This window comes from Lissotriton helveticus, chromosome 3_1 (assembly GCF_964261635.1).
Source record: "Lissotriton helveticus chromosome 3_1, aLisHel1.1, whole genome shotgun sequence".
Classification (NCBI taxonomy): Eukaryota; Metazoa; Chordata; class Amphibia; order Caudata; family Salamandridae; genus Lissotriton; species Lissotriton helveticus.
This window is the reverse complement of record NC_136061.1, coordinates 794,539,595-794,567,101: the sequence shown is the minus strand read 5'-3', so window position 1 is coordinate 794,567,101 and position 27,507 is coordinate 794,539,595. Positions and strand designations below refer to the sequence as shown.

At 46.0% G+C, this 27,507-nt stretch overlaps 1 protein-coding gene and 1 long non-coding RNA gene across 5 annotated transcripts in view; one reads left to right on the top strand and one right to left on the bottom strand.

The window, feature by feature from the left end:
* The window catches only part of SOX6 (SRY-box transcription factor 6), a 789,572-nt gene that overhangs the window by 622,638 nt on the left and 139,427 nt on the right, over positions 1-27,507 (top strand). The window lies entirely within an intron of this gene.
* On the bottom strand, positions 65-25,420 carry LOC144824748 (uncharacterized). The gene is made up of 3 exons (XR_013609095.1): positions 25,356-25,420; positions 23,685-23,766; positions 65-592 (listed from the first exon to the last, which is right to left on the bottom strand). It is a non-coding gene; the product is annotated as an uncharacterized LOC144824748 (long non-coding RNA).

Here is a 27,507-nt window from a genome sequence, read left to right as displayed (position 1 = left end):
TGGTTTACTTCACACTGCAGTGTAAAAGATTAACTTACATAGGGTGGAGTAAGTGTTTGTACAATTCTAAAACTTGCATCCACTGGGGACTTGACTACAGTTGTCTGTACTGCCAACATTATGTCAACATATTTATGGGTTTGAAAGGTAATTTAGAGCTTGGACTCCATATTCTCATGGTAGTTTTACAAATATGATGTTTGATTGTTCTATCCTATTTTGACGAGGAATATTCTACCTTCCCGTGCATTTCTCTGGTTTCTTGTAAATACTGAATTACTATTATTGGTAGAATATCAGTTGAGAACAGGCTTCTCTCTTTAAATTCATACAGATGACAGAACGCTTGTCAATCATAAACAGCTGCTTTGTGGTGTATGGTAAGTTCAAATGATGTGAGCCACATGTCATTTGTATCTTGCGACTCCACTGTCTCTTATCAGCATATTTGCCTGACTACATCAGTTTATTGTGGTTGTAGGCTTCAGGAGGGTTTTTAAGTTTCTGATAATTTCAGGTGTTCAGGTCAGATAATCTTTCCTCAGTCTGGTCTGAATCCTTATACACCTTCATCTCCAAGTTTGTTCATTCTCTGTTAAAAAGGGAAAATTGAAGTTTGAGTAGTAAATTGCTATTGACTCATTTGAAAAGTTAGGTTTGGATATTGCAATTAATGTGGATGATACTTTTGCAAGTGTTGGCATCAGTCATTGATGATGTGAGCAGGGCATGGATACACAGGGCAACAGTCAATGTTCATTATTAAGATTATAAGCATCATTCTATAGGTAAAACTATAAACTATGAAAATTTTCTACAGAAATATGCGATTTGATTGTATTGTGTTTGTGTGATTTCGTTTTCATTTTTGTGTTCTCTTCCCTCACCTTCTCCATTCGCTATTGAGGTTTGATTTTTCTCCCTCAAGTTAGGTTTATTATTTAAGCCTTTTCTCAATATCTCTATGGACCATTTGTTGTATGTATTCTTTTGTACCAAAGTCCTGGGGTTTTAGGGGTGACCCCATTATTATGCAATGGTGAATCTGTAAAACAGCTTGTGCAAGGGCAAACACTTTTCCTTATTACAAGGGAATACTGGCAAATTGGGGAATGCTTCCTGGGGTCCAGCTAGGATGTATTGCACTGCTGCAATGCATATTACAGAACACCATACAAGCCCATTCGTTATAACTGAAGTGCTCCTGCGGTGCAAAAAGCAGGTTGAAATGTCCACTAGCCTCTAGGACACTTGTATAATACGGCCCCTGTTGCACTTAATCTTAACTGTTTTGCAGCTTTAATTATTTGGGGGTTTTTGTTCCTCTTCGTCAGTAAAATCTCTATCATGGTATCTTCCCATTGACAATATCAATTAGATGAATATTTGAAATGACCCTTTGTACTTGCACTTAAATTCCTCTCACTTATTGTCATGGGGCGACTAAAAGCAACCGCATTGTTTTCTGGGAGAAAGCCGGGTTTACCGGAACGCCTTTCATATAGGCTCTATTTTCTATTGACGATTTAATTCTCAGATGGACAAAGGCATTATTTAGCCATCAAAATGTATTAAAGACTTTCTCAGAGGGCCATTTTGAAGACTCTACAGGAAAAGTAGCTTAGCAGAATATTCTCAGCAGAGCAACACTTTACGTCTGTTAAAAAAATGAGTGAAATGAGGTGAGACAAAGCCGCAGAGTCACAGGGATGGTTCCCCGCTTCAACCTCTAGACGGTGGCTCCACGGGGGAATTGCTCTTCACAGCTTAGGAGCGCCTTAGACCGGGAAGAAAGCGTTTCTCCCCCTTGCTGTTGTTTGTTCCCCCAGTCAGCTTTTTGGCCGAGCCTTTGTTCTCTCCTGACATCATAGAAATGCATTTTCCCTCTAGGGTTCCCGGGGTGGGGGCAGAGCTCACATATTACTGGGTTTAGATGTTTTGCACGAGTCACATCAGAAGAAACAGGAAAAAAGCAGTCTGATTTAAATATCATAGGCCTGTATGTTTGTCAGTGAAATAGTTATTCTCTTTCAGTATATACGGCATTATTTATACACCAGACCTCTGTGAGTATGCTGATTGTACTGCAGTTAATGTAAACATTGAACATTTCTGATAGTTGTTTCGTATATTAACATTTCATATCTGCATTTTTCTTTGCTGTGGTTTTGAAATGAGCATATAGCCTCAGTTGGAAAAAAAAGCATATTAAATAGTCGCACGCGTCCCTCTGTGTGCAAATCATTATGCAAATTCTCCAGACAGGATTTGAATCCCAGCCTATTCTTTGAAGTGATTCCACACAGGCGCTCTTGTGCAGGAGCTTCCGGTGCACGGGTTTGAGCCACGCACAATTCTCGCGTTGCCACCTGTTTCTCAGCTCAGCTGCAACAATGACACTCTAATTGCTGCCGAGTGTTTCAAAAATAGCCGTGTGCCAGTGTGGAAGTGGAGAAACGTGGAAACAAGGGAGAGGCACCAAATGGCCAGCTTTAAGATATTTTCTGCCTCCCACAGGCCCAAGGAAGGGCCCCAGAGAGCCCATGTGATTAATTACATGAGGCTGTAATGCTATCAGAGCTGCAGTTTCTGTTTCATGTAAGCCTGTTGTCTTTTTGTCATTGCATATTGTTTACATTTGAAAAAAAAGGCTCCACATAGCGGAGATCTGTGCGCCATACATAGGAGAGCGCCTTGGCTTAACGCCAAATGATGGGGTCCCCCTGCAGAATGTGACGAGGGGCCCTGGCGTCCCCCAGAAGGCACATGTATTCATTGGTCTTGAGGTCAATGGGGAGCCCCCCTATGCTGGAGAGTGGCTTTCCCGAGTGTTTCAATCTTCCTTATTCCATGCGAATGCACGCATTCTGCAAGGCATGCAATGGCATGGCTTAGAGGGTGAGGGGGTCTCTTCAAAACAAGAAACTCTGCCTCCCCCCAACATCGCACGGCCTGCGGGGGCTCTGTTACATCCCTGGCTACTGCACAAGTGCCAGGTGAGGTGGACGCTCAGTCCTAGGAGGTCAACCCTCAGAGCAGACTCATTGAGAGATTCTCACCAAATCCTAACAGAAATAGGACCTATGACGTGGTGAATATGGGTCTCTCATGTCCGTTGCCTTCAGGAACACTTCCTGTGGTAGCAGCAGAAATCAGGAACTTGGAAATTGGCCCAAGTCTTAGAGCCGTGATGTTCAAACTTGTTTTGAGTTATTTTATATAAAGTGCTGTGCTCATTGCTAGGGGCATCTGTGCGCTAAAAGAACACCTTACTTAGGTGAAAACACTGGAGTAGCATGGAGGGAATTGTGACGATCTTCAACAGAACAAAAAAAGTCTTGAGCATTTTTCTAATAGTGGGAGACTGGGGAAATTGCACTGCCCACTTAGGCAACTTGCTGATACACCAACATTTGGCTGTAAGGCTGACCTAATACGAAAGACAGAAGTTGCATATTCATCCACTAATACCTTCAAGCCGAGCAAATTTGTGGAATACAAGATGGAGAGGTTGTCAGCTATAGTGAAAAATAGAAACATAAGTTGAAACAAAATTGGTTTATCTTCAAGGTCAACATGAAAAAATTATCAATGTAGAGCAGGAGCCACTTGTTTATTTGTTCATACTAGTTCATGTGCGCAATACTATAAAAATTGCAAATATGTGCTGAAGAGCAGCCTCATCGGAAAGTGTTGACAATGACATTGATGAAGAACTCTAACCAGCAATACCCTAAACAATCATATACCAGGTGTGATGATGGTGAAGTCCCCCTTCTAAACCACAGTTTGAGGTAACACGTCCCCAAGTAGCATCAACCAACAAGATGCCTAACAAACACGCTCCAACATGTTGGTGGGGGACATGGTGCAAATGCAAGTACATGACCGCTAGTCAGTGGTTACGCAAGGATTCTACCAGACGCCTACAATGGTTCACACTAGTCTGTAGGGGCACAAGAAAAAGTGCTGAATGTGCCCATGAGTGAGGAGCAAAACCTATAGCAAGGGATTTGAAAGTAATCAAATATAAAATTTACCCTCTGCTTTACTGGCAGCAAGAGCAATGCTCTGGTGACTTTGTCAGGTGGTCTAATTTTTGGAGCCATGTCATTTTATGGAATGCATAATTTTGAATGTTTTGTAGTTTTATAAGACATGTCTCATCGATTCACAAATGCAGAATGTTACAATAGTAGATCTAGAAGAGAACACAGGCTGGTACTACTTTAGAATGGATGTCCAAGTACAGAAAGGAAAGGATCTTTCCCAAATGATAAAGTGTGCAAAAATTGGAGGAAGAGGATACATAAATTCCACCATGGGGAACCATCAAAGAATTTGAAGTTCCCTGTAAAGGTCTCTTCTGTGAAGAGTGTAACATTTTGGAATGCATGTAGTTGGCTTATCTGAAAGTAATCTTGACTCTCCCTCTTACCTGAGCCTGAAAAGGCTTGGTTACCCCATTCCATGGGCCAGCTCACTGACTGTCCTGGGGAACTACTGGGTGGGAGCAGTTTGAACTTACCTGCCTGCATGAGCACGGCCAGAGAAACACACATCTGCTCCAACCCTGTGGGAGCTTAAAAAATGCAGACATGTTTCCCTGCCCTCACTCTTGAGGGCAGGTAAACTCAAATTGCTCCTGCCTGTCAGGAGTAGGCAAAGACAGCTGCTCCCGTGACAGCAAGGCTGGCTCCATATGCAGCCATGGCTCCCAACATACTAGTTTGTGGGTGCCCAGGGTGGGCACTGGGGCACCCACTCAAGGCCTCAGGGGATGGGGTCTCTGGGGCCACTATTGGATCAGGAAGGATCCCCTTAAAAAAATAAAGACTCTGGGTGATGATGTCCCTGGGTCAATACAATGGCTTATGAAGGGGACAGTACGCCCTCCGCCCCTTAATAAAAAAGAAAGGGCCTGGGGGATAGAGTCCTCGGGCCATAAAGGCTCGGTAAGTGGGACTGCGTGCCTCCTTCCCTTAAACAAGCTTTGGAAATGCAATAGGTCTCGCATTAGAAAAGTTGTAGCTATTGGTCTTGTAAATGAAACATTTTTTTTATGTGTTGGTTTTTAAAATAGCTAAATTGATAGCTTTGTCATTTACAATGCCAATAGTTATAACTATCGCGAATGTGACACCTATAGCATTTGTAATGCAACATGTTTTGTATTTACGTGACTTAGATGGCACATCTGCGGTTTACCTGCAGCACAGAGTACTACTACATTAAGTGGTGTGACAAGCAGAAGTAAAAGAACTCCAGTTTCATTCTAGCCATTTCACATGAAGCTAATTAAGGCTGATATACAAACCACATGATTTAGTTAAGCACAGCAGAAGTTGCCATCAACAACTGACGCAGATGATCGGCAGGCTTATTACAGAAACATGTCTTCACATTACGGTGTCAATCCCACCGAAAGGCCTTGTACATAGTACCTGGGGGAAGCACACACCATACTATGGCTGGCTTCGGACAAATGTAATTTGCCAGCAATCTGCCAAGGTTATCAATGTGATAGCACTCTTCATAAGAGCAGGCTGGCTACACGTGCCCTGGTTAATTTTACCATTAACATCATGGCCGTTTTCAAAACTATAATTCAACATAAAATCAGAAATGTCACTCGAGACCTTGCCACACATTTGGCCAGTCTGCACTTATTTCGCTCGAGCCATAGTGTTAGGCTTGTTTATTAGCCAAGAAAATGCTCTTACGTATAACTCATAAGTGCTAGCTTTTTGCCTCATTTATGTATTTTCCAAAACATTAGTAAGAAAAAAATACTACCTGTACCTTTCACAAGTACAGTTACTGAAACCTAAAAACAATCCAGACAATAGCAGGAAATGAAGAAAAACGCCCTGGCCATTTGATGTTAAAAAAAGGTTGATTGGTTAACGAAAATGACCAAGCAAAACTCACCCGTCCCTTTCAGAGAGCTACCTTCGACCTCGTCTTATTTTTAGGTGTTTTACGTTGCACACAGCATCACATGACATGATGCAACTGCTAGAATGAAAACTGCCTCTTGAAATCAGAAGCACGCTAAAGGGGGAAACAGTAGTGAAAGGACACGTGCTCGGTGTGTAAAATGTATTTAGGACTCGATGCGTATATATTTAAAAAAAAAAAATCACAACATCTGTGCTTAATTCTCAGTTGTTTACATACAAAAAAGGAGCAAAACTGAGTGAAGTTGGGCTTCAATACTACACATTTTCCGTTACTTGGAAATTTTAGAATATGTAAAAATATAAGCCAGCTTGCCATTCCCTCTTCCCCGCCACCACGTATGTTATGAAAACTGAGACTGGTATAAAAAATCGGAGCATTCAGTGGAGGCTGGTAGGGGACAGGGGGGTGGGAGGGTGCTAGGAAAACAAGACGGAGGGAAGGAGGAGAAGGGGAGGGGAGAGAAGAAAAGCGACACGGCGGGCAGGGGAGGGGGCGGAGCGGGGAGAGCCAAAATTACAGAAATGCAGCTTTCCAAAAGCAATAGACGAAGTGCTGCAGAACTGGAAGCTGCCGGAGCCGCACTCAATGCACATTAGGACTGGAAGGAGAAAAGCGTAACTTCTCACGAGCCCAGTTACTTTCACAGAAAAATCGGAACATTCAGTGGAGGCTGGTAGGGGACAGGGGGGTGGGGGTGGGGGGTGGGAGGGTGCTCGGAAAACAAGACGGAGGGAAGGCAGAGAAGGGGAGGGGGGAGAAGAAATGCGACACGGTGGGCAGGGGAGGGGGCGGAGTGGGGAGAGCGGCGATGAGGGTGTGAAGCAGCAGGGGCCTTTGAAGTGAAGCTAAGCTTCACTTCAAAGGTGTGGGAGGAGTGCTGCTGGGGAACAGATGGCGATTTGATGATGTGCACGCGCATTTTAGGTCAATGCGCTTGCGCATTGACCTAAAAGCGCACGGGCACAGCATCAAATCGCCAGTCAATCGCCAGTCTAGGTAAAGCTTATTTAAGCCCCTATAGTCTCGCTCTGCTCAATGCGCATGCGCATTGAGAGGCGAGACCTAAAAAAGAAAGGCCACTGACGATAGGTTCTCCGGGCCTGTGAGCGTTTAGGAAGGAGGGCCAGGCGTCCCCCTTCCCTTTAAAAATAATATGGCCATGGCAGATAAGTTCCCCTGTGCCTGTAAGGACTGAGTGGTGGGGGCTACCCGCCCGCCCACCTCCCCAATAATTATAAAAAAGGGTGTCTCAGGTCGGTACCGGGACTTCAAAATGAATAATAAATGAGTGTAAGTGTGTGTCAGTGTGTGTATGTATATATATTTATATATATATATATACATACACACACACACACATATATATATATATATATATATATATATATAGATCCAATCCCATTTCAGCCCAGAAACAAGCGGACACATGCTCAGTGACAGCTAGTAGGTTTATTTACCAAAATTAAAAGTGCAAAGCGGGAGCCAAGTTCATTGTGAATCGCTCGGCATACGCGTTTCAGTCTTTTGACCTTCCTCAGTTCTAGTTCCAACAAACAGTGATAATACACCTGGAGGCCTGTTAAAATATGTGGAAGTTCTTTTCTGATTGGGGTGTGTAGTTGACCAATCTCCACGGCCTCTGGCTGCGCTGCTCACCGTGATCCATGCCGGGCTTTCATGTGCCCTTTCTGCGAGTCAAAATACAGTGATTTTGTGCTCATATGCCAAGTGACGTCCCAGCCCTGCTAGTTACTAAGTGCACACTCACCCCAGCCCCTTTCACGGGAAATGATGATAGCAAGTGCACTTATTTATTTATTTATTTATTTATTTATTTCAAAGGTTTTATATAGCGCTGCTGGACCCGAGAGTATCAGAGCGCTTTACAGTGAAGGTGCAAAACAAAACAATGAGGTAGAATAAAACACGCAAGAAAACGTTTCATTGTGGCAGAGAGTTCAGACATGGCTAATGTGGAGGAGAAGCATGGAAATCGAAATTTAAAATGTATATAAATAAAGATGGAAAGGGGAGAGAGGGAAGAGAAGTGAGGGTGAGAAAGAGTAGGAAGGAGTATATTGGAGGAGGAAAGGGAGAGTATAATAGGAGAGAGAGAGGAGTGACCAGGGATGTTATCGTAGTGCTAGGTATCATGATGCTATGAACATGAATAGAGTCAGTGACATTAGATACCCCAGTATTTGTTGAGAAGCAGTATTTTAAGTTCTTTTTTGAAGAGATGGTAGGAGGGGTTGCAGCGGATATCCTTTGGGAGGGAGTTCCAGATTGTGGGAGCGTTACCAGAGAACGCGCAGGATTGGGTCTTCTGATATTTAAGTCTTGGTGGTATCAGGGCAAGTGAGTTTGTGCTTCTCAGGGGTCTGGAACAACCTGCTTTCTGAAGTTTTGTTGTAAGGTAGGGAGGGGTGTTTTGGTGGAGAGCTTTATGAGTGATGCAGGCAATTTTGTAAGTGGATCTTCCTTCTATTGGTAGCCACTTGAGATTTTTGAGGATAGGGGAGATGTGATCAAACGTTCTGCAATCTGAGATGAGTCTCGCAGCAAGGTTAAGGACGGATTTAATTGGGGCAAGATGGATTTTAGGGGTGCCAGCCAAAGTGGCGTTGCCATAGTCAATCCTGGAGAGGACCAGTGATTGGACAACAAGTTTGAAATCTTCTGCTGGAATAAAAGGTTTAAGTTTTTTGAGGTGGAGAAGGGTGAAAAGGGCGCTTTTGGATGCATTTTTAATGTGGGGTATGAGTTTGAGATTTTGGTCAATACTGATGCCAAGGGACTTAACAGTATTAGAGGTGGAGAGAGGGCAGTTTAGTGCTTTGATGTCGTTTAACCAGAGTTGGATGGGATGGGGATTGTTTTTGGGTGAGAAAATTATGATTTCTGTTTTTATGGGGTTAAGTTTGAGATGGTTCAGATGGAACCAGGTTTGAATTTTGGTCAGTGTCTCATTTAGGTGAAGGATGTCTTTGTGAGATTTGATCTTGTAGTATAATTGGGTGTCATCAGCATAGAGATGGTAACTGATGTTAGAGTGTTTGAGGATGAGGGTGAGTGGTTCCATGAACAGGTTGAATAGGGTAGGGGAGAGGATGGAACCTTGAGGTACGCCAAGAGAAACAGGTTGGGGTTTGGAGAGGAAGTGGCTAAGTTTGATTTGTTGAGATCTGTTTTGTAGGAATGAGGAGAACCATTTGAATACCGTGCCTTCAAAACCGAATCTATCTTTGAGAGTGCTGAGATGGGTGGGGTGGTGGACGGTATCAAATGCAGCTGAGAGGTCGAGAAGGATAAGTATCGAGTGTAGGAAGGTGGATATCTGACTATGGTTACCCCCAAACTTTTTTTTGCCTGGTGTTTAGCTGGTTTTTGACATAGTTGGCCTGGGATCCTGCTATTCAGGGCCCCAGGCTAATTGCTCTCTCCTTAAAATGGACTCCATGTACCTTAGGTACATACACAATTGGAACTGGTTCACCTTATTGGCCCCTGTACCAGTGTACCCAGGTACCCAGGGCATAGGTGCTTCCAAGGCCTACCAGGGGCTGCAGCATGTATTGTGCCACCCCTGGCCTGGCCTCCATATTTGACACAACTGGCTGATCACTCAGCTGGGGTAAGTCGGTGTAACCACCCCTTACTTAGGTGTAGTATGCCTATACCTAACCTAAAATGGACACATATGTTCCTATCAGTCACTCCTATGGAAGGCCTCATCAATCCTGGAGGCAGAGTGCTTGGAAATATGTAAGATGGTGCTGTGGCATGAGCTGAGCCTGTCTGCAGCTTTCGGAACCATGTCCTTTAGCTGTTTCATGATATTGCCATACCATATACTCTTAAGTGCATTATGAACCTCGCGGTTAAATGCTATCTTGGGTTTGGCTTTATCAAAACATGTCGAGTATGGTGTCATACGAATTGGAATACTACCCCCTCGCCAGTTCTGGCGACGGGGGTAGCATTCCACCCTTCTAGAGGGACACGACATGTACCTAGCCTGAACCCCGGTTAAAGTTAAACAGAGCCTTAGCATCCCAAAATGGATGCTGCCACCACAGACACAAGTCTGACCTCCTGCTGCTGGGAGTCCTTCCAGCGAGGGCAGCTTGGACAAAGGGTTTCCTGCCTGGGGAGGTGCTAGCACCACTCCAGACAGGATTTTGTGTATTGGGTAGGACAGGGCTGAATAGAATCAGACATGCCTGGGGCACACAAGGTGTCCCTGTGCATAGGCCAGTTCAAACCGGTGCTGGGGCTTTCCAGCCCCAGTCCTGGCGCGAAACTGGACAAAGGAAAGGGGGTGTAACCACCCCCCTTCCTGGTTCCACCCAGAGGAGGGACCTAGTAGGTGATCCGGCCCCCCAGATTCGAATAAGAGTGGGAGCTGTGTCCTGAGACTTCAGATCATCCTGAATCAACTTGAAATACAGAAGAAGACTGGACTTCGACATTCTGCTGCACAGAAGACAGAAGAGAATCTCCCTTGTGGCCAAGGAGTGACCACCCTGTGAACATAGGCACCAACCAGCAACTCAACGTCTGCTTTGCCGCCGCCTGCCGCCGGAGCCCGAGCCCAGAGCCTAACAAGACCCAGACTCCCAGACTTCTCACCGCCCGATCCACAGTCCCTGCAAAGAAGGGACCCGTGGAGGCACCGAGAGACGTGGGACCGGACCTCTTGAAAGACCCCCGAGAAGCTGACTGCGCAGCATCAGAAGCACCCTCGACGCTGTGCTTTGGGGTTTGAGAAGCCCCAACCTCGAGCAGCCCTTGCACCGAAGATCAGCCCCCCAGCATCTCCACGATCTGCGTGGGGCCCTTTTGCATCGTGCCACTCGACGTGCCATCCCGGCCACTTGCCACGTGGCTAGCGGCCATCTTGGCGACGAAACCTTCAATTTACACTGTGGGTCTGGTTGCTCCAGACTTGCCCTCACTCCTGTAAAAAGGAGTACCTGCTCTGACCTTGCTGGTCCGAGTAACAAGCCTTTTTCGATTCCTGCGTGGCTTGCCTTAGCCAAGGCCTGTTTGCTCCAATCAAGTTGCCGACACCGCCAACAGCGAGAAGCCTGCGTGGGACAGCTCGTGACCGACTCCTGGACGTCTTCGACCCCTCGTGTCCACGTGGCTGCAGAGAGAAGCTACACCTCGACGCCTGTTTGCACCCGACATCGCCTGGTTCCACTCTGGTTCCACGGTAGTCACTGGCTAGTGACTTTGAACATTGTCCCCTCTGCTTTCAGGTCTTCACCTCTTCAGATCCACCCTTGGATCCACCGGAACTCTTCACCTCGAGTCGCCTGCAGCATCTTCAGCTCCAAGCACCATCGACCTGCGTGACGAAACCCGACACTACTTCGACCCTATGCACCCGCTTCCTGTGGGTGAGGTAACTCAGCTCCGCCGGTGTTCCCACACTGGTACACACCTCTAGTGTCTGTGTCTAAAGTTTCATCCTTTTAGGTCACTCGGAAGGTTCCTTTTTAACTAACTTTGTAACTTTTACGCACCATTGACATTGCATTGGTAAAGCGTGCACTTTCCGCACTGCACCCGAGTCCCGCGGGCCTTTCCCGACTTCTTCACTGCTAGTCCCGAACAGCTCCAGCGATTCCCCAGGCCCTAGGCCTCTTCACTTTCCCCATAGTGGTTCTTATACCACTATTTTAGTATATGGTTTAGGTGGCCCCTAGGGCTCATCCAAAATTGTGCAACTTTTGTGTATTTAAACTGTGTTTTGTTTTAACGCATTTGCTTCTGTGCTCATAAAGAGTATCAGGGTTATTTGTAGAAATAAATGTATATATATTTTCAATATATATCTGTGTGGTGTCCTTTCATTTGTTATTCAAGGGATTGTGTATGGTAAAACAGCTTGCTTCACATGCCTTTACAGAGTTTAGCCTAAGACTGCTTAGTCCATGCTACCCCTAGGATAGCTTGTCTATAAGGTTGACTTTACAACCTGCACCATAAGGGTTGCTTGGCATGGTACAAGGTGATCACTAGAACTAGTGAGCATCATATACCAGGCCAACTTCTCACATTGGTGGCAGCGGTGGGATTTGAGCTTGCTGTTGTTTTACCATTACAATCTTTGAAAATATCATTTGAAAGATCATACAGGTACCTGATAGGTACACTAAAACAAGACTAGATATACTTAAGTTCTACTGAACTTAGTTGTTGTAGAGGATAGGGAGTAGCACACCCTGACTACAACTACTAGATAGGTTTTGTAGGAAAACACAAGTGTAGGTAGATTGCAACACACCCACCACACTAGAGCAATGTCTGGAGCAGAGGGATCCACTGGAACCACCTCTGTTGAGAGTGACCCTCCAAGGGCACCATCCAAATTTGCTATCTTTCCATTTAAGGAACTGAGGCAACTGTGTTCCATGAGAGGAATCAGAACAGGTCCTACTCCTACAGCAGGACACCTCAGAGAGCTGTTAGACCAGTCTGTAGCTCTAAAGAACTCCAAACCAGGCACCTCAGGGACTGGAGATGGAGGCTCTCCCACTGAAGATGATAACCCTGATGCCCCTGCCCCTGTCGTCCAGATAGATGAGGAAGACCAGACCACTGGGAATACTCAGCCTGAGGAAGAAGAAGAGGGGGAGGAGGTAGAAGAAAGTGAGTCTGATGATGATAGAGATAGCCAGGTGTTAGTCAGCAGGCTTAACCAGGCTAACCTAAGTTTATTTGGGATTGAAGGTGGGTCCAACCCATTCAGACCCCCAAATGGACTTAACCAGGAGCATAGGAGGAGGAGGAATCACTCAGGTGAGTCCAATACTTCCCATGTTTCTAGAGGCTCTCATGGCAACTCCAGAAGGGAGTTTACTAGCCCTCAGAGAAGGGAACATGAGGCCAAAATGAGAGAGGCTGAACTTAGGATCCAGAGACAAGAATTAGAAGTTGCCCTGGCCAAAGAGAAACTTGCTAGAGCAAGGCAGCCTAGAGAGAGTGGATTAGAATCCACTGGTGGCAGCACTATCCCTAAGGATAAAGACAGGTCCTATGACAATAGAAACCTGAGTAAGATTGTGCCCCCCTACAAAGTTGGGGATGATATCCACAAATGGATGACTGCACTTGAGAGAGCTTGCAAAGTACAGCAGGTCCCTCAGGAGCAGTGGGCAGCAATCTTGTGGTAGAGGCAGAGACAGACTCCTCACAGTTAGTGATGGGGATTCTAGAAACTACCTGGTCCTGAAGAGTGCTCTGATTGATGGGTTAGGCTTAACCACTGAACAGTACAGGTTAATGTTCAGAGACACCCAGAAGAGACAGACTCAGGACTGGTCTGAATTTGTTGAATGTGCCACTAAGGCTCTGGAGGGCTGGTTGCTGGGAAGTAAGGTTACTGACTATACAGGATTGTATAATTTAATTATGAGAGAGCAAATCTTAAGTAATTGTCAAAATCAGCTTCTACATCAGCACCTGGTTGACTCTGATCTGACCTCCCCACAAGAATCGGGTAGGAGGGCAGACAAATGGGTCAGAACCAGGATCAGGCCTAAGAACCAGGGTGGTGACCAAAAGAAAGAGACTACCAAGCCTCAAGAGAGGGTGGGGATAAAAGTAAGGAAAAGACTTCCCCAGGGCCCCAAAACTCCAAGGATGGGGGTGGGTCCCAAGACACTTCTTCAACCCAGAAAAAGCCTTATTGTCATGTCTGTAAACAGGTTGGGCATTACAAAACAGACAGCTGTTGTCCCAAGAATGGCAATAAAGAGAATATACCTCCAAAGCCAGCTCCAACACCTCCTGTTACTGTCAGCAGTAATCCCCCAGGAAGTGGGAGCACACCCAGGAATCTGGGTGGGTTTACTTTTGGAGGACAGGTGGATTCTGGCCTAACCAGGTCCCCTACCTCAGATACTCTTGTCTATGAGACTGGCATGGGGTTTGCCAATTTCACTGCTTGCCCAAACACTTTGAGCAAGTATAGACAGGAGCCCCTCATCAATGGCTTGAAAGTTGAGGCCTTTAGAGACACAGGGGCTAGCATCACCATGTTGGCTGAATGTCTAGTCCCCTCAAGGCAACTTTTACCTGATGCCACATATCAGGTGACCAACATTGATGGAATAGAAACCAATCACCCCATGGCAGTAGTAGATCTTAGCTGGGGAGGTGTCACTGGCCCAAAGAGAGTGGCAGTGTCATCAAACTTGCATGTAGATTGTCTACTGGGGAATGATTTAGAAATCTCAGCCTGGGCTGAGGTGGAACAAGAAACCCATCCTAGAATGGTAAATCTCCATGGAAAGGTTAGTGGGGCTGTGATGGCTACAGCCCCAATCCAAGATGTCCTTCCTGAAAAGGTTGGTAGGGCTGAGCAAACCTCAGCCCCATCTTTAGCTAACTTCCCTCCTGAAAAGATTAGCAGGGCTGTGATGGTAACAGCCCATACCCAAACTGAGTCTCCTCCTGAAAAGGTTGGTGGGGCTGTGATGGCCACAGCCCAAACTCAAACTGATACATGTGTTGTGAAGCCTGAAAAGAGGGATCACTCCACACAGACAGAGAGCATTGAGGAGGAAGAGAAATCTCCCTCCCACCAGACTTTAGGAAAGGATCAGCCTCCTCAGGGAACTGATCTTACCCCTGATGAAGGAACTGCCCCAGAGGTAGTCAGGCCTAGCCTGACAGAGCCTCTGATGTCAGTGGACCCTTCTCAGGTGGGACCCAGTCTGGAGCAGGTATCCTGCCCCTCTCTACCTTGCCTTACTCAGCCCAGGGCTGCAGAGGACAAGAAGGACAGTGAGCCCCAAAGGGCCCCCTGTCAAATAAAGCACCCCATCAACAGATTAGGGGCACCGAAACTAGTAGCCCTAGTGAGGTGAAAACTTTAAAAACTCCAGAGGGAGCCCCCTTAAAAGTAGTTAGGGACCTCCCACAGATGGATTCTGTTGAGCACAGCCAAACCTGGGACCCCAAGGCCCCAAACCTGACCTGTCCCTCCAGTAAGCCAACAAGAGGGACCCAGCCTCCAGCTTTAGGTAGCCAGAGGTTGACCCTGAGAGCACAGTGCAACTCAGTCAAAGAAAGAAAGGCACACATGGTGGAGAGTGATTGGAGGAAGCTGAGTCCTACAGAGGAATCTCACTTCAGTACTCCATCCCAACACCAGCCTTTAACTTTGCAAAGACACACCACAGGTAGAGATTCCCTATGGTGGAGACCCTCAGATACTCTTAGGGTGAGGGATTGCTTAGTGGACCATGAGACAGGGGGTAACCAAGCCAGAGCTGGTACTTCCTTATATGGCCACTTAGGCAATATAGGCTTACCTGTTCAAGGATAGCCTTATCTCCTTTCGTTTGGGGGGGGGGGGTATGTAGGAAGGTGGATATCTGACTATGGTTACCCCCAAACTTTTTTTTGCCTGGTGTTTAGCTGGTTTTTGACATAGTTGGCCTGGGATCCTGCTATTCAGGGCCCCAGGCTAATTGCTCTCTCCTTAAAATGGACTCCATGTACCTTAGGTACATACACAATTGGAACTGGTTCACCTTATTGGCCCCTGTACCAGTGTACCCAGGTACCCAGGGCATAGGTGCTTCCAAGGCCTACCAGGGGCTGCAGCATGTATTGTGCCACCCCTGGCCTGGCCTCCATATTTGACACAACTGGCTGATCACTCAGCTGGGGTAAGTCGGTGTAACCACCCCTTACTTAGGTGTAGTATGCCTATACCTAACCTAAAATGGACACATATGTTCCTATCAGTCACTCCTATGGAAGGCCTCATCAATCCTGGAGGCAGAGTGCTTGGAAATATGTGAGATGGTGCTCTGGCATGAGCTGAGCCTGTCTGCAGCTTTCGGAACCATGTCCTTTAGCTGTTTCATGATATTGCCATACCATATACTCTTAAGTGCATTATGAACCTCGCGGTTAAATGCTATCTTGGGTTTGGCTTTATCAAAACATGTCGAGTAAGGTGTCATACGAATTGGAATACTACCCCCTCGCCAGTTCTGGCGACGGGGGTAGCATTCCACCCTTTTAGAGGGACACGACATGTACCTAGCCTGAACCCCGGTTAAAGTTAAACAGAGCCTTAGCATCCCAAAATGGATGCTGCCACCACAGACACAAGTCTGACCTCCTGCTGTTGGGAGTCCTTCCAGCGAGGGCAGCTTGGACAAAGGGTTTCTTGCCTGGGGAGGTGCTAGCACCACTCCAGACAGGATTTTGTGTATTGGGTAGGACAGGGCTGAATAGAATCAGACATGCCTGGGGCACACAAGGTGTCCCTGTGCATAGGCCAGTTCAAACCGGTGCTGGGGCTTTCCAGCCCCAGTCCTGGCGCGAAACTGGACAAAGGAAAGGGGGTGTAACCACCCCCCTTCCTGGTTCCACCCAGAGGAGGGACCTAGTAGGTGATCCGGCCCCCCCGATTCGAATAAGAGTGGGAGCTGTGTCCTGAGACTTCAGATCATCCTGAATCAACTTGAAATACAGAAGAAGACTGGACTTCGACATTCTGCTGCACAGAAGACGGAAGAGAATCTCCCTTGTGGCCAAGGAGTGACCACCCTGTGAACACAGGCACCAACCAGCAACTCGACGTCTGCTTTGCCGCCGCCTCCCGCCGGAGCCCGAGCCCAGAGCCTGACAAGACCCAGACTCCCAGACTTCTCACCGCCCGATCCACAGTCCCTGCAAAGAAGGGACCCGTGGAGGCACCGAGAGACGTGGGACCGGACCTCTTGAAAGACCCCCGAGAAGCTGACTGCGCAGCATCAGAGGCACCCTCGACGCTGTGCTTTGGGGTTTGAGAAGCCCCAACCTCGAGCAGCCCTTGCACCGAAGATCAGCCCCCCAGCATTTCCACGATCTGCGTGGGGCCCTTTTGCATCGTGCCACTCGACGCGCCATCCCGGCCACTTGCCACGTGGCTAGCGGCCATCTTGGCAACAAAACCTTCAATTTACACTGCGGGTCTGGTTGCTCCAGACTTGCCCTCACTCCTGTAAAAAGGCGTACCTGCTCTGACCTTGCTGGTCCGAGTAACAAGCCTTTTTCGATTCCTGCGTGGCTTGCCTTAGCCAAGGCCTGTTTGCTCCAATCAAGTTGCCAACACCGCCAACAGCGAGAAGCCTGCGTGAGACAGCTCGTGACCGACTCCTGGACGTCTTCGACCCCTCGTGTCCACGTGGCTGCAGAGAGAAGCTACACCTCGACGCCTGTTTGCACCCGACATCGCCTGGTTCCACTCTGGTTCCACGGTAGTCACTGGCTAGTGACTTTGAACATTGTCCCCTCTGCTTTCAGGTCTTCACCTCTTCAGATCCACCCTTGGATCCACCGGAACTCTTCACCTCGAGTCGCCTGCAGCATCTTCAGCTCCAAGCACCATCGACCTGCGTGACGAAACCCGACACTACTTCGACCCTATGCACCCGCTTCCTGTGGGTGAAGTAACTCAGCTCCGCCGGTGTTCCCACACTGGTACACACCTCTAGTGTCTGTGTCTAAAGTTTCATCCTTCTAGGTCACTCGGAAGGTTCCTTTTTAACTAACTTTGTAACTTTTATGCACCATTGACATTGCATTGGTAAAGCGTGCACTTTCCGCACTGCACCCGAGTCCCGCGGGCCTTTCCCGACTTCTTCACTGCTAGTCCCGAACAGCTCCAGCGATTCCCCAGGCCCTAGGCCTCTTCACTTTCCCCATAGTGGTTCTTATACCACTATTTTAGTATATGGTTTAGGTGGCCCCTAGGGCTCTTCCAAAATTGTGCAACTTTTGTGTATTTAAACTGTGTTTTGTTTTAACGCATTTGCTTCTGTGCTCATAAAGAGTATCAGGGTTATTTGTAGAAATAAGTCTATATATATTTTTAATATATATCTGTGTGGTGTCCTTTCATTTGGTATTCAAGGGATTGTGTATGGTAAAACAGCTTGCTTCACATGCCTTTACAGAGTTTAGCCTAAGACTGCTTAGTCCATGCTACCCCTAGGATAGCTTGTCTATAAGGTTGACTTTACAACCTGCACCATAAGGGTTGCTTGGCATGGTACAAGGTGATCACTAGAACTAGTGAGCATCATATACCAGGCCAACTTCTCACATCGAGGATTCTCCTTTGTCAAGGGAACGGTGAATATCGTCTATGATATTAAGCATAGCAGTTTCTGTACTGCATCCCTTTCTAAAGCCGGACTGGAAGACATCAAGGAGGTTGAATGAGACAATATGTTTCTCTAGTTGCATTAGGACACATTTTTCGAGGGCTTTGGAGAGGAAGGGAAGGTTAGAGATGGGACGAAGGTTGTTTGGATCATTGGGGTCAGCTGTGGTGTTTTTGGGAATAGGCGCGATTTGGCCAAGTTGAAGGGAAGCAGGAACACAGCCTGTGGAGAGAGAGGAGTTGATCATTTTAGTCCATATAGGGGCAATGGTAGATTTAAGTTCTTGCGCTAGTAAGGCGGGGAGAGGATCTTTGGAGTGTGCAGAAGGTTTGAGTTTGCCCATGATATTAGTGATAAAAGATTCGGATACTGGACTGAAATCGTTCCAAGAGGCATTGTTTTTAGCGGGGGAGTTTGTTATATGATAGGTGTTAGGCAGGGGTAGATCATGTGGGGAATCCGAGGTATCGGTCGAAGTGGAAGAAATGATCGACATAGAATTATGAGTGTTAGGAAGAGTGTGTAGGGTAGTGGTAGGATGGGGTGACAGAGGGAGGGAAGAGAAGGATAGTTCGATCATGTTGATTTTGTTCGTAAAGAAGCTAGCAATTTCTTCGCATTTGTCGGTGGAGGCTAATATTTTAGGAGGGCCAGTGGATGTTTGTTTTTTTACAATATTGAAGAGTTCTCTGGGGCGGTTTCTGGCTTGATCAAGTTGAGATCGTAGAAAGGAGGCTTTTTCATTAAATATGTGTTTTTTGTACTGGGCTTGAGCAGTTCTAAGGATAGTCAGATTGTCAGCGTTTGGATGGGATCTCCAGACCCTTTCAGAATGTCTAAGAGACCGTCTTTCATTATTTAGTTCGGAGTTGAACCAGGTCTTAGGGGGTATGTTTTTTTGTTGTTTAAGTTTGATAGGAGCAACTTTGTCTAGGGCTTCAAGAATAGAGTTGTTATAATGGTCAGTAAGGTCATTTGTGCTGTCAGAGAGACGTGGTAAATCTAAGTGAGCTTTAATTGTTGTTTCGAGTTCGCCATGAGGAATACGGTGAAGGTTGCGTGTGTATTTTTTGGATAGTAAATTGGTGGGGGCTGGGCGAGAGGTAGTTTTAGTCAGAGTGAAAAGGATGAGGTAGTGGTCTGACCAGTCAACCGGAATAATATTTGTGAGGGAGGCTAGATCGTTGTTCGTTATAATAGCATCAAGGGTGGCACCTTTGTTATGAGTAGGAGAAAGGCAGAGTTGGGACATATTGGTGATGTCCATGGTATTATTAAGTAGGATGACAGCAGGATCATCCTTGTTGTTCCAGTGGATGTTGCACTAATGTTGGCACCTTAATACAGCAAACTGCTGTATCCTCTCTCCCCAACCTTTGGTCTCATCCAGGTCAGTATCATTGCCAAGGGGGTGGCGACGCGCTTTAGTTTTATACACAGTCCAAAAAGTAGCAAGTTATGCATGTAGCACCTAACCAAGAGGGCGTGTCGGTAACCGGTGCTTGCTTTACCAGTGACACATAGATCCAATCCCATTCCAGCTCAGAAACGGGTCAACACATGCTCAGTGACAGCTAGTAGGTTTATTTACCAAATTAAAAGCGCAAAGCGTGAGCCAAGTTCATTGTTGTGAAACACTCGGCATACGCGTTTCAGGCTTTCGACCTTCCTCAGTGCCAGTTCCAACAAACAGTGAGAATACACCTGGAGGCCTGTTTAAATATAGATATATTTTTTTTTAACTCGATTACAATTCCCTATACTATTCTATAAGGAGATCTTCAAGTGCTAGAGGTCTCCACCAACAGGTGAAAAATTGCTAGTAGGTATGTTTTGGAGGCATGTAGGTCTAGACCTAAGTGTATAAATCGGCACTCTAAAATGAGGAATAACAAAAAAGTGGAGAGTTACACCGAGGGGTGGGAGTAAATATATATGTGAATATTTTCTTTTGTCAGGCCCATTGTGTTTTCAGTTGAACCATGCACCTCTCCTTTTCCCACTGCAGATGTTAAAGGGCGGGATGTCTGTCAGAAGGGTACGGAAATGACAGGGCAACGGATTAACAAGTATTGTGTTCCCGCTGCGTCTCTGTCCTGAATAACAGTAGGGCAAACCAAACTTCTTCAGCCTCATAATGCAGCATGTTGGGCAGGAACTTTAACTGAGTGAAACTACACACCCAGTGAACATTTTCTGACTTCATCTTACTTTGCCTGCCATCGTAGAATTACATTTTCCGGACCACGTGTGCACCACTATGTGCCCTCAACAACACTTTCATTGTTACTATTTCCTGCACTCAAGTCACAAGTGTGATCTCCGAAATGTAAATAGGAAATATACCACCGTTTCCTCTCTTTAGAAATCAAAAGGCACAACATACGTATTCAATGAAAGGCACAGTGTCTGTCACTGTTATATTTGGACAATTGTGCCTCTTTCTGACATTATAAAATGCTCCCCAGGAGAGGCCGGAATCTCCCTTTGACTTATTTATCAGAGCGTCTTAGCCAGCGGCGGCCTCTCTGCTATTGCAGAGGAGTATCACCCCCCTGCCAGCATAAGAACACGAAAAATAAAATGATAAACTTTTATTATCATTTTATTTTTCTTCATGTTGGGTGCCGGGTCTTTAGACTTGGGCCATCATGACGATAGCAATAGGGAGAAGGAGGAGAAGTGGTGAGCATGGCTGTCAGTGCGCATGCCAGTTTGGCCGGCCATCTAAGGATGGCCAAACCGGAAGTGCGCATGCCAGTTTGGCCGGGCATCTAAGGATGGCAAAACCGGCATGTGCACTGACATCTCTCCATGTCTGTGTTGCTGGGTGGAGAACAATGGCAGGTAGAGGCTCCCAGCCTCGGATGGAGCGCAAAACTAGCCCACTCCGTCCAATCCCGACGCTGCTCCCGTGAGTATAACCACCATGAGAGCAGCGTCTAGATTGGCGGAAGGGGAGCTGGAGCTGCCTGAGCCTGTGACTGGAGGAGCCGAAGAGCGACAAGCAAACGAGCAGCGAGCAGCAGGTATGGATTGTTTTGTTTTGTTACTGGCCCTGCCCCCGCCCCATCACACTTCCCTAACACCAGCCGCTACTGCAAGTCTTGGCATCTGTCAGCCTTTATTAGCAGACAACTGAGAATTGAAGGATTCGCGGGCTGCCCTCTCTTCTTTCTCCACAGCTGCAGATTAGCTCAGACTTTCCGGAAGAGGACAGCCGAGCGAGACGGTCAGTGCCACCACGCAGTTCAAAAATATCCACAATTCAGTGAACTTGAAGGGCCGTGTGTGTCGCTGCTTCGACAACGACAAGTAGCTTCTAGGGCCACTGTGTGTCTCGGCAATGAAAAAGGGAGCCTTGTTCAACAAAAGGGAAAGTCTGTTGGGTCCGTGTTGGAGCCTGCGCGGGTTCACGTTTCCGGTCGGGACGCCACTGCAGTCGGAGCAGGTCTGTGACAAGAATGCTCCCTTTGTCTGTCGCCACTAATCTGCAAGTGATAGCATTCGCTAGCAGAGGCATGTGTATTTACATCGTGAGACGTGCTATTTGACAAAGTGCTTTGTTGTCGGCGCACCTTCCATGCAGAGCGCCACGCTGTGTTGTTTTGCTGAGAAGCTTTCATTAGCTGGAATTGGCTGTCGAAGTAAACCAGACACTTTTATTTTATGAGTTCTCTCGCTGAGTTGTAAATTGAAGTAAAACACAGGAAGAGTTACAGGAAGGGAGCATTTGACTGTGACATGTGATAGGCATGAAAAAAACACACACACAACTCGTTTACAGAGCTACTTAGGGAATATGTGCACTGTGCTTCAGTGCCATGTGTATCCATGTCCAACAAAATAGACACGTTTCAGCAGGCACCAATGGTTGAATGTTACATGTTTAAATGTTTTTCTGAATGTTACAGTATACATGTGGCAGGGGACAACACAGGATACACCTTGCGCTCTCATTAGACAATTATAGAGAGAGGATACAGAAGTTTCACCAACTTTGCTGCATTGTTAGATTGGTTCGAAGCCATTTGGTGTCATCCCTAACATTGTCTTCATTAATAGTGACTTCGTAATTTGCATAGAGCAGAAACTAGAGTTTCTGTCCAAAATTAGAATCTGGGTCAAACCAGGTGCCGTATTACCACATCCATTAAAGGGCCACCCATAGCTATGCCCTATGTCTTTAAAGGAACTTACAAGCCAAAATGTTCCTAGGATTGAAGCATCTAGTTTCAGAACCTCCACCACTTAAATGTGTTCCTTCACAGGGGTTGCAAAATCATCAGCCTGAGCCTCTCTTCCACTCAGCATTAGGACCCAACCACTCTCTTCTCTATCAGGTAGCAACTAAAGACACTTCTATTCTTTTCAAGACTCTTAGGATCCTTCTCTGTTTCCTTCTTCCCACCCCTCTTCAGATTGCCCATTACATTGTAATCCTCTCAGATATGGTAGTGACATAGCATGGGTGGCCGTAGCCCTAATAAATGTAATTATAATTGTACTTATATAGTGTTTACAACCTGTGAGGAGGCTTGGAGTGCTTTTCAGCGAGTAGCACGCTACTTCAGAAACCAAAGTGGATTAGTGATACATTAGTATATTGAAATATAAGTTGTTATTGGAGAAGTGGACATATGAGTTTGTTAGTTGGACTGAATAAGATAAAGGAGGGATAGAGAAGGGAATAGTCTAGAAAGGTTTAATTGGAGATCATAATTGTAAAATGAGTTTTGTAATGAGTTAGAGAGTAGGGGTACAGGATATATTGAAAGAGGTACATGATGAGACACCGTAGTGAGCTGGAGAGATTTGAGGGTTTTTTCTACAATGGCAGTAAAGTAAAATATATAGATACAAACTACATAAAGTTATATATGTATATGGGAAATAATAAAGAGATATAAAGTTGTATTGTACAATGTCTCATATGTACATGTATGGATAAATATCTAGGAACTCAGATTTCAGAATAATTTAGCGGCAATTTTGGTTGAATAATGTGCAATGTAATCTTGCTCTACATCCGCACTCATCCATGTATCTCTCGGTCCTTTGCACTCTCTAGTCCTCATTTACATTGATCTGTGCAGTTACTCACTCACTCCTAGTCAAGCGTACTAAAATAAACTCAGCTGCATTGAATCCTCATGCTTACACTCCCTCAACTAATTTGTTGAAAGTCCACCTCCCTGTAGGTCTGCACAGACAGGTCCATTATTCTCAACCTTTGGGTGGATAATACAGAATGTAAATCTATTTAAAGCAAATATCTTGTACCGTTTGTGTCAAAGCTCATCAGATGCTTTGAACGTTGACACAAAAGTCTCTGAATTACAAACCAACAATAGGTCTAATCATCAATAGTTACACCAGAATCTGTTTGTCCAACACCAGAGGGGTCACCTAATACTTTTATAACTCCCTCCCAGACTTATCTAAGTCGCTGTGTTGTGGTGTATCTGAATTAAAACACTATACTATCATAGATCCACCCAAGTATAAATGAAAAAGTGTGAAACAGAGATAAAGCACCTCACGGTAACACCACCAAGGGAACCGCTGGCTGGTACTCGTCCGTCAGCAGGTCCACTTTTCATCATCGGTTACTTTCTTTCTGAGAGGAAAAAAAAAATATGTGTGTGTGTTGTTAACAAAATCTCAAACCCATGAAATCAAGATCAATATAGAAGCCTAACTGTGAATGTAATATCTATATATGCTATTGCCATGCATGCCCTTTGGACCCCGTGAGGATCCAAAGGATTCTGGTGTAACTATTGATGATCAGGCCTATTGTTGGTTTGTAATGCGTTGAGTGGGGGGCGGCCTGACCATTTCTTCCCCCCTGTAGCTCCTAGTGTGTGGTTGACGAAACTCTCTGAGCCTGATTCACAATGGGCCTCCCCTCTCATAGCGAAGTCCCCACAGTCTTGTGGAAGTATCCACATTCGGGGCAGAATCTCCGTAGTGAGAATTCTCCTAGCGGTGATTCGGCCCTGAGTGCAGAGACTCCCCATGGCCGGACTACAGAGGACCATTGTGAATCAAGCCCTATGAAGGAATGTCTCTCTGAAATTAAGGCCGAAGCTACAAGTTGTGCATTTTTAACTCTTCATCAGGAAATTTTAATTTTGTTGTTTTAGAGGCTTAAATTAGAAAGTCGAAATATTTTACTAATATAAATTTAGTGCCCAATGTATGTGCTTTTGTCACCTGGCAGCTGTTGAAAAGGTTCAACAAGTATTTCAGTTTCTCATTGTTTAGGACTCATCAGTATGATGCAATTGACATTATTTGAGATAAACGCAAAAATATGAATGAATACCTTGCAAGGTGCAGTAGAAATATAACTTTGGCATGAACATCTATGCACCCCTCACCACCTGCTGACAGTGCTCCCAAATCTCAGCTCCACGCCCCAGACCTGCTATCTCTTTCCATGAATGGTACATTCATCATTTATATTTCAACAAAGAAAATGAGTTCATTTGCGCGTGGCAGGCTGTAATAAATATGCCAGCGCTTAATGAATGACTGCATTGCCTAATCAGTGTAACAGCCTTTGTTATTATGACACTAGTCACAATAAATCAGCCTGCTTTGGCTTGGGTTACTCTGCTAAGACCTATTTCACTGCTCTTTGAAGCAGCCATACGTGTGCCTAAAAAACTGAGACTTTTTATGCTAGTTAATTATGACTTAAGTCCCTAGAACATGCAGATTTATAGGTTATTTAGTACTGGAAAAATAAAAACCGTCCTGCTTAATCCTCGCAGGCTTGAATTCGGATCCCTGCGCTGATGTGCATTTGAAATAACAAATGATTTCTGTAGCTGAAGTGAGATCAAGACTTGACTGACGGACTTGTCCTTATTGCATTTGGTTTTCCCCTGAACTGACGTGACCGGAAATACGTTTGAATGTTTCTCCTTTTTTGTTTCCGGCTTCATTCCTCTCTTTACCTGCAACAATATTCCGATGTTATGTAAAAGAATGAGGAAATCGCACAATGCACTCTACGTGAATTTATTTAACAGTAGATACCGTGCATCATCATTTATGTCCATTCGCATGAATGTTTAAACTGTGATTGCCGACACAATGAACAGGTGCTGGGCTGGTGTAGAGGGTGTGCGGGAGCATGGGAGGGGCAGTGGGGGGGGGGGGGGGGGTAATAATTCATAAAAAAAAAAAAACACCGACCTGGGGCTGCCAGACGCATCACAACTTGCGCCTCGGTGTTCTGCCGTGCTGCTTCCTGGTCCCAGCAGGCACTGGGGCAGCATGAGACTCTCTGTGCAAACCCGCGCTGCTCTCATTCTATGAGAGCTGCATGGGGATTGGCCTGAGTGTGCTGAAGATGCTCCGCCCAGGACAGAGAGTCTGTGCTATTTCTCCTCCCCGGCTTTTCAATACAGCTGGGTTGGAGAAATATAAGTGTGCATGCATGTTTGGCCAGCCTGAGATGGCTGGCCAAACACACATGCGCCCCTCCCTGCACAAGCTGGCTCAGAGCCAGCAAATGAAAAATAAAACGGATATGGTATATTGTTTTATTTTTCACTTGCTAGCTCTGAGCCAGTGGGGCGATGCTCTTGTGTTTTAAATTCATTCAGTCTCATTTGACAATATGAAACATGTGATCATATTTTTTAAAAGGGTCATTTATATTGTAACATTTGGTTTTAGTGTCAAACGTTATCCATTTTTGGAGCACCAAATAGATCAATGATCAATGTGCCCCTCCCACCCTCCGCCCTCCTTTCACAGTATAGGAACATCAGCTCATGATCATACATGGGTTAATAAAGGTGTGTTTCTCCATACAGCTTATCAGGAATATTGATAGGATTATTAGCACCACAGGCAATAGTGCATTTTTGCCCCTAGGCTCTCATTTCAGCTAAAACACTTGATCTGCTGCTCCTAGCTTTACTAAGTATCTCTGCTGCCTCCTCCTGGTGTTGCCGTAAAGCAGCACATTCCCTTAACTCACCTGGGGGGCGCACTAACACTGATCTGACAGAATCCCATAAGGAGTGAGAAAGACAACATTTTCCTTAACCACTTTAAAATACCTCTCAATAAGTATTCTGTTCTTCTTAAAGATTTGAAACAGTGAAAGTGCCCTTCTTAGTGCGCAACATGGGTGTCAAACTGAGAATATTGTAATAATGAATGATACACACGACTTATGTGTTTGATAGGTATCTTTATTCCGGAGCGCCGGGGCTTGGCTGTTGTTCACGGTCGGCGCCAAGCAAACAATATGGCCGCCTTCCGCTTCCTGTCTCACAACATCCTGTTCCGGCATCGAACAACTAGAACGCTACCACATATCTCCCCCCTTTATGCACAATGAACAAATTTATAAAAGTCTTACTTCCAGTCCATCTCATAGTCCTTGAATCTTTCAGGTACCTTAATTCTTCTTCCTACTCGAGTCTCCCCTCTCTCATCTTTTCTCTCTCCTCCTGTCGCCATGTGCTCCGTCCGCTCTCTCGTACCTTCTACTTCTCTGTCCTTTGCCTTCCTCTCACTACTTTCATCGCTTCTGCTTCCTCCTTCTGTTGTCTCTCTCCTTTCGCTTTCTTCACCTACTGTTTGTCCTTCTGCATTATCGACGTTCTCTCCTTGCCTTTCTCCACCTTCACTTTCTCCTTCCTCGAAGACATGCTCTGTTCCTTCTTCCGTCTCCTCTTCCCACTTCAGTATCTTGCTGCACCTTGCCATTCTATCCATAGACCATATCTTTCCGTCGCTCAGGAGGGCTGACCGGGCATAGGGCTCCACTACTTTGAGGGGAGGTGAAAACTTGCTTTCCCCCTTTCTCTTCATGATGGCTAGCTTCACCCTCACCCAATCTCCCTTGTCTAGTTCTGTACTTCGAGTGTTTCGTCTTCTGTTGTAATGAGCAGTGTAGACTTCTTGTGCTCTCTCTAGATTTTTCCTGACCACCGCCGGTGACCACTTGCTCTGTACAACCAACTTCCTCCATGCTGCGTTGTCTTTGGTGAAGGCCTCTCTACCTCTTAAGACCTTGAAGGGGCTGTAGCCTGTGCTCCCTGGTGTGATGCGGTATGCCCAAATCATCTTTTCTAGCTCTTTTTCCCAGTCCAGACCATCCTCAATGGCTGCCTGTATTGTGCCCATTATCACCCGATTAAAGCGCTCCACTTGGCCATTTCCCGCAGGATGATAGATCGGGGTGTGCTTCACTTCGATGCCGTTCCTGTTGGTAAAGGCAATCCACTTCTCTGATGTGAATTGGGGGCCATTGTCGCAGGTGATAATCTTTGGGATGCCTTCGCTGACAAACGTGGAACGCAAGAAACGTATTACCGCCTCAGTGTCC